Raw genomic sequence first — 17,046 nt, forward strand, 5'->3', positions numbered from 1 at the left:
ACACACACGCATGCATATATTTATTACTTATTTTATTACTTCTTTCTTTTTTATAATAGTAACAATGTATGCAGAGGATAGTAAAGAGCTATGTGAGGTTTTTAAAAATTTTATTTTTATTTCCCAGAAGAGTAAAATAAATAAATGGCCGGAAGGCAGGAATGCTGAACTCTGAAGTCAAGTAGGCTAAAGGGAAAGCAATCTGTAATAAATAGGGAACAGACTTCTCTGTTTGATTTCCCCTTTTCTACTCTAAGAATCAAGAAAAGTGACATGCCTAAAAGAACAAGTGTGATGTCTACCCCATAGCTAGAATTTAACTGGAGTACCCATAGCATTAATGCAGCACTCAGATCCAAAACAAACTGAGCTACATAAGTCACTCTGGGGCCAGAAGAGCAGAAACAGATGTCAAAATAAGGCTTATATGGAGGTTCCTCAAAAAAATTAAAAAGAGATCTACCATACAATCTAGCAATTCTATTTCTGTATATATACCGAAAGGAAATGAAAACAGGATTTTGATGAGATATTTGCCCTCCCATGTTGATTGCAACATTATTCACAATAACAAAAATATGGAAACTCAAAATGTTCATCAAGGGATGAATGGATAAAAAAAGATGTAATACATATACATAATGGAATATTATTCAGCCACGAGAAATGAGGATATCCATCCATTTGCAATAACATGGCATGGATGGACCTTGAGCTCATTATGCTAAGTGAGATAAGTCAGAGAAAAGCAAATACTGTAGGATATCACTTATAGGTGGAATCTAAAAAAGTTATTAAACCTATAAAAAACAAAGACCAAATGGTGGTTACTAGGGGATGAGGGTGTATAAGAATGAGGATTTTTAAGGATATAAACTTGTAACAAGAAGTAAATAAGCCATAGGAATCTATTGCACAGTATAATGAATATAGAAAACAATATTCTGCTATGTCAACAATCATAATACATAAGTGTATCAAAATAACACACAGTGCACATTTAACTTCACAATGTTACACGTCAAATTTATTCAATTAAAAAAAATCAGGCTGATGAACAAAAGTACCTTAGATTTAATAATAAAAAAAGAAGCATGTTCAGAGGTCAGGATAAAGTGATCATGAGAAACCCAAAAATCAGCTTCCAGGTAATTCTAAAGAATCTTTTCCATGCAGGACTTTATGCTTTGTAATAAGTAACCAATAATTTCTAGAATGCCTTTCATGAGGATTAAAAAAAAAAGTAAGAATGAATCACATTTTTTGCACTTACATGCAAATGCAAATTCCACACTGATTTTACTCACTCTGATTTTTGTTGTGTAATGATCTACTCTTTGTGTGTTATCCTTTTGTCCCAGTCACACTTGCAGTTAGCTGCCAGATTCACTTAGAATGATGTTCAAAAATGATTTTGGTCGTTTTGTTTACAGACTGAAAGAAGTATATGGACACTTCTGGGAAAAAAACGGATGCAAAGAGATTATCACTTTCAAACAAGCTTAAAAAACAATTATAAGCCTCTATACTTGGCTAAATCTGATAGAATGATATATAGTACACAGAAAATATTATAAATACATATTGTACACAGAATTGGAAAAAATATGTTGCATTACCAACTAAAGATATGGTACAAAAAGAGTAGTTAATGTATTAATGTATACACATTTTTAAATAAAAAGTACTCAGACTATTTTGTGTGCTTGTTTTCTGTAGTACTTAATGACAAGTACTGAGTTAACTCCATTCATAAATCAAGTTAAATGTACAAAGAAAAAAACAACAACGTGGAAGATAAAAATGAATGGGTCCCCTATCATGGCCATCATTTGGATCTTTTTGTCTTAGCTGGCTTTTCACAAGTGACAACTAGATGTTTGATCCTTCAGGAATGACTCCAAGTTCTAATCATATGGAGATTAATTATTTAAATCTGTACCTTAAATGGTATGAAATCTAAAATACAACCTTGGTCAATATATAGTCAAGAACTGTTTCAAAGTAGTTACGGTGATGGCAAACTGCAAAGTTAACCCAGTTCTCTCATACACTATGGAGGCTCACTCTTTTTTCCTTAGCTTTATTAAAACATAATTGCCATATAACACTGTGTAAGTTTGAGGTGTACAATATAGTGATTTGATATATGTATGTATTGCAATATGATTATCACAATAAGTGAACACATTCATCACCTTACAGTTACAATTTTGCGTGTGTGATGAGACCTTTCAACATCTACTCTCTTAGCAACCTTCAGAACATTATGCTAAGTCAGACAGAAAAGAAAATATTGTATGATCTTACTTATATGCAGAATCTAAAAAATAAACTTAACTCAGAAACGGAGAACAAATCAGTGGTTGCTGGAGTCAGGGAGAGAGTGAGTGAGGGGAAATGCATGAAGGTGGCTAAAAGGAGGTTTACTGTTTTGGAATGAGGGTGAAGCATTAATTTCATTATTGCTTCTTATATAGTATGTAGATTCTGGAACAATATGGAGATTATCATGGAAAAGCCAGTTGAGACCTAAAGTATAGAAATTTTCAGTTTGATTTTAGTTATTGTGCCTCAGCTACCTGGAAGGCTGAACTCCTATGAAGCATTGTCTGGTCATCTTCATAGTGATTCTCAAACTTGGCTATGCATCAGAATCACCTGGAGAGCTTCTTAAAACACAGATTCCTGGGCCTTACCCTAAGACGTTCTTATTCAGCAGATGTGTCACTAAATTGTTGAAAAGAGTAACCATCAAAATGATCAGTCCTCCATTTTCTCCATTTTAACCTTTTGTATTTTTTTATTATAAAGAAAAAAAAATATGAGCTCTACATTCTCATACCAATTCTTCCAATCCTGTAGTACCTTACTGCCTATTCTCCTTAAAACACTGCATGAGCGGGGCGCCTGGGTGGCTCAGTGGGTTAAGCCGCTGCCTTCGGCTCAGGTCATGATCCCAGGTCCTGGGTTCGAGCCCCGCATCGGGCTTTCTGCTCAGCAGGGAGCCTGCTTCCTCCTCTCTCTCTGCCTGCCTCTCTGCCTACTTGTGATTTCTCTCTGTCAAATAAATAAATAAAATCTTTAAAAACACTGCATGAGCAACAAGCCAATGATAGATGAGATAAGACCATGCATTTCTCACCAGGCCCATTGGCTGATTTTTATTCAATGCCTCTCGTTAACTGTAAGACTTGGTTGCAGTAGCTGATTATAAAGATTCAGTATACATATTTTTCTTTTTCTTTTCTTCACGGAGTGTATTTTGGATCCATGATTCATTTTTATACTTTTATATTAATTACAGACTTGTGCATGTAAATCAAAGTGGAAAAAGAATAATATTCAATTGGGTGGCTCAGTGGGTTAAGCCACTGCCTTTGGCTCAGGTCGTGATCTCAGGTTTCCTGGGATCGAGTCCCGCATCAGGCTCTCTGCTCAGCAGGGATCCTGCTTCCTCCTCTCTCTCTGCCTGCCTCTCTGCCTGCTTGTGATCTCTCTCTGTCAAATAAATAAATACAATCTTTAAAAAAAAAAAAAAGATGGAGGTTTTGGAAACCCTGTGTGGAGCAAATATACTGGCACCATTTAAAAAAAAAAAGAATAATATTCAATTGACATGCAGGGAAAGGCTAAACTAGACACACAAATAAAGCTGTATACAAAATAAACTATCTATTACAAAAGGTAATGAGTAAATTACTCATTGTCCTTTCTTTCTTGTTTATCAGTTTGTGTTTGAATTCCAACAACTCTGGCCATGGTTGATTTTGCCTTTAGGTGGTTGACACTTCCATCTGCTCAAATATAGTGGCCACAGTTAGTTAACTCAAACACAGTTAGTTAACTCTAACACAGTTAGTTAACTCAAAAAGTTAACATGTCACTGCCTCAAGTAACTCTTTTGTTTATCTTCTCAAATCCAAACTCATCTAACATAATATTTCCCCAGACACTGGTCAAACTAACCAGCAAAATACTGCTGAATAAAGATATGACCTAGTCTAAGGATCAATGCTCATCTTAATCAAAACTCTTTCAAAAACAATGTGGATCATGGGGTGAAAATAGGACAGGAAACATGGGTTGTAGTTCATATTGGCAAGAGGGAAACTTGCGAGAAATAGGAATGAATATTTTTTCAAGTAAATTTTTAATTCTTTTTTGAAAGATGAGAATAAACCACAGTCCCAAAAGCAATAGAGAAAACTTCCTTCCCAAAGTAAGGACAGTAATAATGATTTTAGTGTGCCTCCTTAGCACTATAATAAACACTAACACCTATTTCAAAGCTCAGGATTTTTCTTTAATCAAGAAAAGTTAGTTCTGTTTAAAATCCGTCTTACTATATAATTATAGAATCATATAATTGGAAATGATACTATTTAATATTCAGTCTGTAGATCCTTGGTAGAAGACCATCCAAGTTCTGCTTGAATACAAGTAACCAGGTGATTACTGCTTTATTATCTCCAAAAATCCTATTTCATTTTTGAACAGCTTTAACTGTTTGACTGTCATTATGGAAACTTTATTTTATATGTTTCTGACAACTGACCAATTTAATTATCTATAATATTTTAAAGAGTCTACAGAGGTTGTTCTGCAGATTTAAAATGATATATTGCTTAACTGGCATTTCCCAATGGTCAAATATATTTTTATAAAAGTATATAAAATTTATGTAAGTATGTTTGATAATGACATCGGGTTCAGAGGCATCAGTGATTGGGAGGTCTTTGGGAGCAGGGTTTTTGATTTCTCAAAGGAAAGTCCTTTGGGTACCTTTAAAATGCAATTCTGGGAAGCAAAGCAAGTTTTTTTCGCAATCTGTTGAAAGTAATTAGTTTAGCATCTTAACCCATGCAACAGCATTTACCTACTCCTGAGAGTGCTACATAAAACAAATTTGTTCAAAGAGGTGGCCATTTCACAAATGAAATTCCAACTATTCTGTGCAGCTATATTGCCCTGGCACAGTCACAAAATAAGTACAAAATTATTTTGATGAAATTATTGCTAATTTTATGTGTAGTTATAGTTTTAACACAGTTGAACTCATTAAGGCATTTATTTAAGCAATTTATTTCATGAACAAGACTATACACACACACATTCAGAATATTATATATATATATATATATATATATACACACATATATATGCATGTATATATATTATATACTCATAGACATAATAGGTAAACACATACATTCAGAATTATTTAAAATATAGTATTATAGTTGACTATTTAGTTTCCATGTTTATCTTTGAAGGTTTTTTTGTGTTGTTCAAACAGCATATAGATTTATAAGTAAATTCATGTAAATGAGCATTTTTTATTGGTACAAATAAAAATAATATTAGAGAACAACTATTAAGAAATATTAATAAAATATATTAATTTCACTTAATTACATTGTTTAAAAATTGATTTTCCATCCTTTATGGATAGGTCATAATACCTTCTCAGACACTCTGCAATCAATAAATTTAAATAAAAAGGAGAAAGAACAAACAAAATAGATTTTTTTTTAAATTTTATTTTTTATAAACATATATTTTTATCCCCAGGGGTACAGGTCTGCGAATCGCCAGGTTTACACACTTCACAGCACTCACCATAGAACATACCCTCCCCAATATCCATAACCCCACCCCCCCTCTCCCAACCCCACTCCCCCCATCAACCCTCAGTTTGTTTTGTGAGATTAAGAGTCACTTATGGTTTCTCTCCCTCCCAATCCCATCTTGTTTCATTTACTCTTCTCCTACCACCTTAACCCCCATTGTTGCATCTCCTCTCCCTCATATCAGGGAGATCATATGATAGTTGTCTTTCTCCGATTGACTTATTTCGCTAAGCATGATACCCTCTAGTTCCATCCATGTCATCGCAAATGGCAAGATTTCATTTCTTTTGATGGCTGCATAGTATTCCATTGTGTATATATACCACATCTTCTTTATCCATTCATCGTTGATGGACATCTAGGTTCGTTCCATAGTTTGGCTATTGTAGACATTGCTGCTATAAACATTTGGGTGCATGTGCCCCTTCGAATCACTACGTTTGTATCTTTAGGGTAAATACCCAGCAGTGCAATTGCAGGGTCATAGGGTAGTTCTATTTTCAACATTTTGAGGAACCTCCATGCTGTTTTCCAGAGTGGTTGCACCAGCTAGCATTCCCACCAACAGTGTAGGAGGGTTCCCCTTTCTCTGCATCCTCGCCAGCATCTGTCATTTCCTGACTTGTTAATTTTAGCCATTCTGACTGGTGTGAGGTGATATCTCATGGTGGTTTTGATTTGTATTTCCCTAATGCCGAGTGATATGGAGCACTTTTTCATGTGTCTGTTGGGCATCTGGATGTCTTCTTTGCAGAAATGTCTGTTCATGTCCTCTGCCCATTTCTTGATTGGATTCTTTGTTCTTTGGGTGTTGAGTTTGCTAAGTTCTTTATAGATTTTGGACACTAGCCCTTTATCTGATATGTCATTTGCAAATATCTTCTCCCATTCTGTCAGTTGTCTTTTGGTTTTGTTCACTGTTTCCTTTGCTGTGCAAAAGCTTTTGATCTTGATAAAATCCCAATAGTTCATTTTTGCCCTTGCTTCCCTTGCCTTTGGTGATGTTCCTAGGAAGATGTTGCTGCGGCTGAGGTCGAAGAGGTTGCTGCCTGTATTCTCCTCGAGGATTTTGATGGATTCCTTTCTCACATTGAGATCCTTGATCCATTTTGAGTCTATTTTCATGTGTGGTGTAAGGAAATGATCCAATTTCATTTTTCTGCATGTGGCTATCCAATTTTCCCAACACCATTTATTGAAGAGGCTGTCTTTTTTCCATTGGACATTCTTTCCTGCTTTGTCGAAGATGAGTTGACCATAGAGTTGAGGGTCTATTTCTGGGCTCTCTATTCTGTTCCATTGATCTATGTGTCTGTTTTGTGCCAGTACCATGCTGTCTTGATGATGACAGCTTTGTAATAGAGCTTGAAGTCCGAAATTGTGATGCCACCAACTTTGGCCTTCTTTTTCAATATTCCTTTGGCTATTCGAGGTCTTTTCTGGTTCCATATAAATTTTAGGATTATTTGTTCCATTTCTTTGAAAAAAATGGATGGTACTTTGATAGGAATTGCATTAAATGTGTAGATTACTTTAGGTAGCATAGATATTTTCACAATATTTATTCTTCCAATCCAGGAGCTTGGAACATTTTTCCATTTCTTTGTGTCTTCCTCAATTTCTTTCATGAGTACTTTATAGTTTTCTGTGTATAGATTCTTAGTCTCTTTGGTTAGGTTTATTCCTAGGTATCTTATAGTTTTGGGTGCAATTGTAAATGGGATGGACTCCTTAATTTCTCTTTCTTCTGTCTTGTTGTTGGTGTAGAGAAATGCAACTGATTTCTGTGCATTGATTTTATATCCTGACACTTTACTGAATTCCTGTACAAGTTCTAGCAGTTTTGGAGTGGAGTCTTTTGGGTTTTCCACATATAGTATCATATCATCTACAAAGAGTGATAGTTTGACTTCTTCTTTGCCGATTTGGATGCCTTTAATTTCCTTTTGTTGTCTGATTGCTGAGGCTAGGACTTCTAGTACTATGTTGAATAGCAGTGGTGATAACGGACATCCCTGCCGTGTTCCTGACCTTAGCGGAAAAGCTTTCAGTTTTTCTCCATTGAGAATGATATTTGCGGTGGGTTTTTCATAGATGGCTTTGATAATATTGAGGTATGTACCGTCTATCCCTACACTTTGAAGAGTTTTGATCAGGAAGGGATGCTGTACTTTGTCAAATGCTTTTTCAGCATCTATGGAGAGTATCATATGGTTCTTGTTCTTTCTTTTATTAATGTGTTGTATCACATTGATTGATTTGCGGATGTTGAACCAGCCTTGCAGCCCTGGAATAAATCCCACTTGGTCGTGGTGAATAATCCTTTTCATGTACTGTTGAATCCTATTGGCTAGTATTTTGGTGAGAATTTTTGCATCTGTGTTCATCAAAGATATTGGTCTCTAGTTCTCTTTTTTGATGGGATCCTTGTCTGGTTTTGGGATCAAGGTGATGCTGGCCTCATAAAATGAGTTTGGAAGTTTTCCTTCTATTTATATTTTTTGGAACAGTTTCAGGAGAATAGGAATTAGTTCTTCTTTAAATGTTTGGTAGAATTCCCCCGGGAAGCCATTTGGCCCTGGGCTTTTGTTTGTTTGGAGATTTTTGATGACTGTTTCAATCTCCTTACTGGTTATTGGTCTGTTCAGGCTTTCCATTTCTTCCTGGTTCAGTTGTGGTAGTTTATATGTCTCTAGGAATGCATCCATTTCTTCCAGATTGTCAAATTTGTTGGCATAGAGTTGCTCATAGTATGTTCTTATAATTGTATTTCTTTGGTGTTCGTTTGGACCTCTCCTCTTTCATTCATGATTTTATTTATTTGGGTCCTTTCTCTTTTCTTTTTGATAAGTCTGGCCAGGGGTTTATCAATCTTATTATTTCTTTCAAAGAACCAGCTCCTAGTTTCGTTGATTTGTTCTATTGTTTTTTTGGTTTCTATTTCATTGATTTCTGCTCTGATCTTTATGATTTCTCTTCTCCTGCTGGGTTTAGGGTTTCTTTCTTGTTCTTTCTCCAGCTCCTTTAGGTGTAGGTTTAGGTTGTGTAACTGAGACCTTTCTTGTTTTTTGAGAAAATCTGGTACTGCTATATATTTTCCTCTCAGGACTGCCTTTGTTGTGTCCCACAGATTTTGAACCGTTGTGTTTTCATTATCACTTGTTTCCATGAATTTTTTCAATTCTTCTTTAATTTCCTGGTTGACCCATTCATTCTTTAGAAGGATGCTGTTTAGTCTCCATGTATTTGGGTTCTTTCCAAATTTCCTCTTGTGATTGAGTTCTAGCTTCAGAGAATTGTGGTCTGAAAATATGCAGGGAATGATCCCAATCTTTTGATACTGTTTGAGACCTGATTTAGGACCAAGGATGTGATCTATTCTGGAAAATGTTCCATGTGCATTAGAGAAGAATGAGTTTTCTGTTGCTTTGGGATGAAATGTTCTGAATATATCTGTGATGTCCATCTGGTCCAGTGTGTCATTTAAGGCCTTTATTTCCTTGTTGATCTTTTGCTTGGATGATCTGTCCATTTCAGTGAGGGGAGTGTTAAAGTCCCCTACTATTATTGTATTATTGTCGATGTGTTTCTTTGATTTTGTTATTAATTGGTTTATATAGTTGGCTGCTCCCACATTAGGGGCATAGATATTTAAAATTGTTAGATCTTCTTGTTGGACAGATCCTTTGAGTATGATATAGCGTCTTTCCTCATCTCTTATTATAGTCTTTGGCTTAAAATCTAATTGATCTGATATAAGGATTGCCACTCCTGCTTTCTTCTGATGTCCATTAGCATGGTAAATTCTTTTCCACCCCCTCACTTTAAATCTGGAGGTGTCTTCGGGTTTAAGATGAGTTTCTTGTAGGCAACATATAGATGGGTTTTGTTTTTTTATCCATTCTGATACCCTGTGTCTTTTGATTGGGGCATTTAGCCCATTAACATTCAGGGTAACTATTGAGAGATATGAATTTAGTGCCATTGTAATGCATATAAGGTGACTGTTATTGTATATTGTCTCTGTTCCTTTCTGATCTACTACTTTTAGGCTCTCTCTTTGCTTAGAGGACCCCTTCAAATATTTCCCATAGAACTGGTTTGGTGTTTGCAAACTCTTTCAGTTTTTGTTTGTCCTGGAAGCTTTTAATCTCTCCTTCTATTTTCAATGATAACCTAGCTGGATATAGTATTCTTGGCTGCATGTTTTTCTCATTTAGTACTCTGAATATATCATGCCAGCTCTTTCTGGCCTGCCAGGACTCTGTGGATAAGTCTGCTGCCAATCTAATATTTTTACCATTGTACGTTACAGACTTCTTTTCCCGGGCTGCTTTCAGGATCTTTTCTTTGTCACTAAGAGTTGTAAATTTTACTATTAGGTGACGGGGTTTGGACCTATTCTTATTGATTTTGAGGGGGGTTCTCTGAACCTCCTGGATTTTGATGCTTCTTCCCTTTGCCATATTGGGGAAATTCTCTCCAATAATTCTCTCCAACATACCTTCTGCTCCCCTCTCGGTTTCCTCTTCTTCTGCAATCCCAATTATTCTAATGTTGTTTCATCTTATGGTGTCACTTATCTCTCGAATTCTCCCCTCGTGGTCCAGTAGCTGTTTGTCCCTCTTTTGCTCAGGTTCTTTATTCTCTGTCATTTGGTCTTCTATATCACTAATTCTTTCTTCTGCCTCATTTATCCTAGCAGTGAGAGCCTCCATTTTTGATTGCACCTCATTAATAGCTTTTTTCATTTCAACTTGGTTAGATTTTAGTTCTTTTATTTCTCCAGAAAGGGCTTTTATATCTCCCGAGAGGGTTGCTTTAATATCTTCCATGCCTTTTTCAAGCCCGGCTAGAACCTTGAGAATTGTCATTCTGAACTCTATATCTGACATATTACCAATGTCTGTATTAGGTCCCTAGCCTTTGGTACTGCTTCTTGTTCTTTTTTTTGTTGTGAATTTTTCCGCCTTGTCATTTTGTCCAGATAAGAATATATGAAGGAGCAAGTAAAATACTAAAAGGGTGGCAACAACCCCAGGAAAATATGCTTTAGCCAAATCAGAAGAGATCCCAAATCGTGAGGGGGGAGAAAGGGGATAAAAAGGGGGTCAGAAAGAAAGAAAAAAAAAAGAAACTATTAAAAAAAGAAAGCTGATAAAGAAAAAATATAAAAAGGAAAAAATATATATATATTAGATAAACTATTTAAAAAACGTTAAAAAAGAAAACAGTAAAAGTTAAAAAAATTTAGCAGAAGAAGAGAAAAAAAAATTGAAAAAGAAAAAAAAATTAAATTAATTGCAAGGCTAAAGAATCATGGGGAGAAAGCCATGAGTTCCGTGCTTTGCTTTCTTCTCCTCTGGAATTCTGCCACTCTCCTTGGTATTGATACTGCACTCCTTGGTAGGTGAACTTGGTCCTGGTTGGGTTTCTCGTTGATCTTCTGGGCGAGGGGCCTGTTGTAGTGATTCTCAAGCATCTTTGCCCCAGGAGGAGTTCCACCGCCCTTACCCGGGGCTGGGCTGAGTAATCTGCTCGGGTTTGCTGGGTTTGCTTTCGGGAGCTTTTGTTCCCTGAGCGCTTTCCGTAGAGTTCTGGAAGACGGGAATGAAGATGGCGGCCTCTCGGTCTCTGGCCTGGAGGAGCCGAGAGCCCGGGGCCCCACTCCTCAGTGCGCCCTCAGAGAACAGCGCCCAAGGACTCCCGTCACCCTGGCCTCCGGCCGCGCTCCGAGCTGACCGAGCCTGCGACTGGTTCAAGGTAACCCCGAGCTTAGAGCTCACTTCTCGGCTCTGTCTCTGTAGCCGGCTTCCCCGTTCTAATACCAGTAAGCTCTGCGACACTCAGACACCCCCGATCCTTCTGTGACCCTGCGGGACCTGAGGCTGCGCTGACCCCGCCTGGGCTTCACCCCGCTTAAGCCTCTGGAGCGATGTCCCTCAGCGGAACAGACTTTTAAAAGTCCCGATTTTGCGCTCCGTTGCTCTGCCTCTCGCCGGGAGCCGGCCCCTCCCCCCGCGGTCTATCTTCCAGTCGCTTTGGATTCACTTCTCCGCCAGTCCTACCTTTCAGATAGTGGTTGATTTTCTGTTTCTAGAATTGCTGTTCTTCTTCTCTTCAATCTCCCGTTGGATTTGTAGGTGTTTGCAATCTTTAGATAAGCTATTTAGCTGATCTCCCGCTACCTGAAGTAGTCTCAGCCTGCTACTTCTCCGCCATCTTGACTCCTCCTCCAAACAAAATAGATTTTTAAACAAATATTTTTGTATAATAATTTGTAAGTCACCACAAATATCTACTTTTTCCTTCCAGACTATTTATATGCATAACAAGTAAATTGTACTTTAGATCAGTTGAGCTTTTCCCGGGTATATCCATTCAAAAGTCATTTATTTCTAAAGTTTCTCTTAATATGTAAATCAATAGAGGTGAAATATGGTTTTATTGACACTTTTCATAAAAAAGAGGCTTATTTAAATTTTTAGATGTGATTGCTTACATAAATGTAAATTTGCTTTCAATATCAGTTATTACTGTTTTAAGTAACACACACACACACACACACACACACACACATATATATATATATATATATATATATATATATATATATATTCTTACTAATTACCATCATCTTAAAACACTAAGGGAATAAGTAAAATGTTTAGACCTGGCTTACAGAGATTAAGTTTATCCATCACATTGTTAATGTATCTTAGATTCAATATAGTTTGTAGGTATGTAAAAAATTTACTTAAGCAAAATATTTAAAAATATTTTCCCCTCACCAAAAGAATAAAATTTTATTACAATATGGGCTTTGATTAGCTTGATGGATTGCTTAGTATAAGACTTGCTTGTTTCCCAACAGAAAAGCACAATAAGTTTATCTTAAGTTACCAAGAAAAATGAATCTCTGGAGAATTGGCATTAAATCCTGTGGTTTGGCTTGTCTTAGCTTTGATGGATGTCCTATTGCCTATGTTCCCGTAAGTAGAGGAATTAAAATTAAGTGGCTACACTGGATGTTTTAAGGTTATCCTTACATTAAATGCTCACTACTAGCATTAAAAAAGGATTAAATTATATTTTAAAATAGAATGATGCATATTGACAAAGAATGAAATAATTAAACTAAGGAAATCTGTTGTAACACATCACTTCTGATATTCCTTAAGATAACTTAAGGTATATTTAAAGTAAAGCAAAGAGGAAAGTATCTGTGAAACTTACCTATTGAATGATTAGTGTCTTATTTCCTATGTTTAATGAAGGTATCTTAAATAACTGCTTAAAAAAACAGTTCTTGAATACTTAGGAAATAAAAAGTTTTCTGGGGAAATTACAATTCTAATGTTGACTAATTTCTGTACGTTCTTACTTCTAACATTTTTAAAAATACCTGTAAAGGAGACACAGGCCCACCTATTTTAGAAGAATTTTGGTAAATAAATTAGTCTGTAATGATAATTAGTGCTGTCATTTGGATGAATATATTGAAATGAAAAAACAAATTTTTGTTAAAAATTTTGCTTTCTTTAGAATCATAATGTGTGTGTGTTTGTGTGTATGTGTGTGTCAGGTTTATGAACTTCAAAGGCATGAAGGAATACAGAATAAGTTTATTGTTTTAGTGATTTGTACTAGAATAAAGCATGTTTTATATTTTTTCAATATTATCACTACTCTGATTTTTTTCAATATTCTTAAAGATCTGTTTTTTCTTGTTAGAATTAGTTATTAGTTCAGATTTACTTAAAAATAAAATGAATAGAGATAATTCAGTTTGGAGCAAACTATCAACATAATATTTTTTGTATATCTAAAATAATCTGAATTAATATAAAATAAAATATTTCCCATATAGAAAATAAAATATTTTATGGAAATAAAATACTTCTCCTATAAAAAGAAATGATCCTATATGCTCCAGTACTTTGTATTTAGTAATTACTAAACAGATAATTTTTTTAAAAATAAGAAATGCATTATAATTCTATTTTAGTAGATTTAATAGGAGCCAAAGAGTTTATTTTTCTTAAGTTGTAGGATAAGTGTAAGAAACTATACTAATCATTCATACCCAAAGAGTAGAGTTTACTAACTAAAACTGCAGCATCTGTCACTAAAAAAATTGAGCAAAATCATATGAGAGAAAATGAATTATCCAAGAAATGGCTTGGTCCTAATTGAAGAGTGGGGGGAAAATCACAAGAAACACACATCACCATTATATTTTGCACTGGTAGTGATAAGATCTACTTAAAGTGATAAGATCTCATTTTAAACTGCTCTATGTAGAACTCTAAGAATGTAGACTTCACTCAAGAGCTAAGATTATTAACAAGGCTCAGTTAGATGCTCTCATTCTCTTTATTTTCAACAAGAGAAGCTTTCAGTTTATTGCCTTTAAAAGTTGATGAGACCAAAGGACAAATCACTAAAATAAGCTTGAAAAACAAGGAACTAGGGTGCCTAGCTGGCTCAGTTGGTAGAACATGCAATCTTTATCTTGTGTGTAGAGATTACTTAAAAATAAAATCTTTTTTAAAAAGCAAGAAATAGGGCATCTGGGTGCTCAGTGGGTTAAACCTCTGCCTTCAGCTCAGGTCATGATCTCAGGGTCCTGGGATCGAGCCCCACATCGGGTTCTCTGCTCAGCAGGGAGCCTGCTTCCCCCCCCCTCTCTACCTGCCTCTGCCTACTTGTGATCTCTCTATCAAATAAATAAAATCTTTAATAAAAAAAGCAAGGAATAAATGGCAAATGGAAACACAGGTACACACGAGTATAATTTTGCTCTACAATTTTCTACGGCAATACATGTTATATATTTTTATTTTTAAGACCAAGTTAGTCCAGAACCCACTGTTGCCATATACAAGTCCTGGAGGGCTTGACCAGTATGTAAATAATAAAAGAAAAGTTAAAAACATGGAGGAAGAACTGTCTTTCATGTTCAAGCTACTGTGGTCCCCCCTCTAGATGATTTGTCCAAGCCTTCATTAGCTATCTACTTAATGGCAAGAAGGCCATTAATGATAGGTAGCTGCACTATGCCCTTGTCATAGTAGACCATATGAATCACTTTTTTGAATTCACCTATATTTAGCATCCAAATTGAAGTTATCTGCCCATTGTTGTAGAGACCTGGCCACATCCTAGGTTCTTGTGTGTAAACTGGGCATAGACTCCTTTCTCCACAGTCCTCTTTCTGTGTATATCATGGAAGTTGCATACAAGCTTGAGTCCTTCAACTTCTTAAACTTAAAACCTAGTGTCCTCCTCCATCACTGGGTTGAAAAGATTAATATTCTCATAATAATTCTAAAATCTAAACCCTATTCATTGGTGTCATAAAGAGTGGCCGTAGGTACCTTTAAGGAAAGTTCAAATTTCTAAAGATTTCCTTTCCCCTTTTCAGTGTGTAGGTAAAAAGTAGATTTGCTTTGTTTTCCCCTGGTGAATCCATAGCAACTGATAATGAACTGAGACAGAAGTACTTGTCTCATTCTCCCTGCATATACAGTCGTTTCTCATTATTCATGGTAGTTTTGTTCTATAAGTTCTCTACAAATGCTGAATTAGTGAATACTGAACTATTGTCTCCATTCAAGATACAGAGTTTGGTTCCTGCAAGCCTCTTCTCACAGCATTTTCATCACCCAATCAATAATTATATTTTATGTGTGTTTATATAAGATACCTTTTCAACAATCTATTCATGATTCATTAACATTGAACTCACAATAAACATAACTCACGTTTGAACAAACCTTATGTAACATACTTATTTTATACATAAGGCACAACACAGCTTTCTTGCACTTAGGAACACTGGACAATACTTTAACATTATGCTTGGAGGCCATTTTAAACAACAACAACCACCAAAAAAAAAAAAAGGCACAAAATAAGGAAAGGTGGCACTGAATAGACTGTAGTAAGGACATTGTTTATAGTATGAGAGCTAAAATGAGGCAGAGTATTACCTTGTTCAGTTATAGCTAGGAAGATGCACAGAGACTGATTAAAATTTTTCACTGCTCTGCACATGTCCACAAATGCCCATGAGATCTGTAAGTATTGACTTTGAGGCTACACTTCAATTTTAATGAATGGACAAATTTAATGAATGGACAATGGACATATGAATCCATGAATAATAAGGATTGACTGAAAATATGTTTGTATTAATAAATTTTACATATAATATGCAAGAATTATATATATGTAGATTATCAGAACTATGTGAATTGCTTTGACCTTATCACCAGACTAAGTGAGAATTATTAAGCCAAGTGCAATAACTGATTATATACATTAAAGTAATATTTGGCAACTACACTTATTTGCTTTTGATCACCAAAGAGTATTACTAAGTCTCAAAGAAGATGTATACAGCTGAATAACATAGAGAAATTGAAGAGGACTGGAGTATAGATGGGGAATATAATTTTATAGATCATAGTAGAAAAGTAACTTAAACTCAAAATTGACTGAAATATTATTTAGTAAAAGGAATGATACCTGTGGGGAAGTCAAGGCACATGAGCACAGACAAAAGCATAGAAAAGTATGAGAATATTGCTATTATTGATGACAAAGGTGCTAGCTGAACTTCGGCTCACATGGAAGGTAAAAAAAATTAACCTGAAGATCCATCAGATATAAATTCAAAATTAGTAAGTAGCTCATGTTACTTTATGACATAACCCAAAATTATTTATTCATTCACTTACACATTTATTTATTTCAGTGATATAAAATGCCACAACTTCTAAGAGCTGTTGATTATATTTGAGAATCAATGCTGTGGAAAGAAGTTTTCCAAGTTTAATGCGAAAACACAGATAAAGGAGAAAATCTTTTCTAGAATATTTTTAAAAAAGTCTTAAGGTAGGTAGTGAGTTATACAATTATTTCATAATTTAGTATCACTGTGCTTGTACTCTGCCAGAATTCAGGATTCTGTTCCATAGCAGAATTAGACAAGCAGATTCACAATTAGACATTTTTCTATGGAATAGGACAGGTAGCCCTGTGCAAATCTTGGCAATCGAAATTTACTCTTTCTGAAAAGGATGGGGCCTTCATACGATGAACAGTGGAATCTTTCCTGACAGATGCATGGAGTAGAGTGATACTCTACTCTGATTCTGATATGTCAACCTTCAGAACTTTGGTAGAAAGGCCATAGACTTTGCATGGTTTACTGGAACCCCCAAAAGAGTATGACATGCTTTCTGTATGCTAAGGCAACCAAGATAATAGGTAATTTCAAAACCTGCACTTGGAACAAGTACTAAAGCAGATTGAGTTCTGAAAGTCATCAGAAACAGGTAATCAGGATCTATCCAAAGCAAAATTATCTGATTTTAAAGCAAAGCAAAATCACGTCCTGAGATTC

The 17,046-nt window shown here is 35.5% G+C and overlaps 2 long non-coding RNA genes across 2 annotated transcripts in view; one reads left to right on the plus strand and one right to left on the minus strand.

Annotated features, from left to right (window-relative positions):
- Window positions 1-17,046, plus strand: part of LOC125092336 (uncharacterized) — a 162,446-nt gene that overhangs the window by 48,899 nt on the left and 96,501 nt on the right. The gene's annotated exons all lie outside the window — the stretch shown is intronic.
- On the minus strand, window positions 1,347-12,706 carry LOC125092337 (uncharacterized). The gene is made up of 3 exons (XR_007124879.1): window positions 12,537-12,706; window positions 2,583-2,730; window positions 1,347-1,457 (listed from the first exon to the last, which is right to left on the minus strand). It is a non-coding gene; the product is annotated as an uncharacterized LOC125092337 (long non-coding RNA).

This window comes from Lutra lutra, chromosome X (assembly GCF_902655055.1).
Source record: "Lutra lutra chromosome X, mLutLut1.2, whole genome shotgun sequence".
Classification (NCBI taxonomy): Eukaryota; Metazoa; Chordata; class Mammalia; order Carnivora; family Mustelidae; genus Lutra; species Lutra lutra.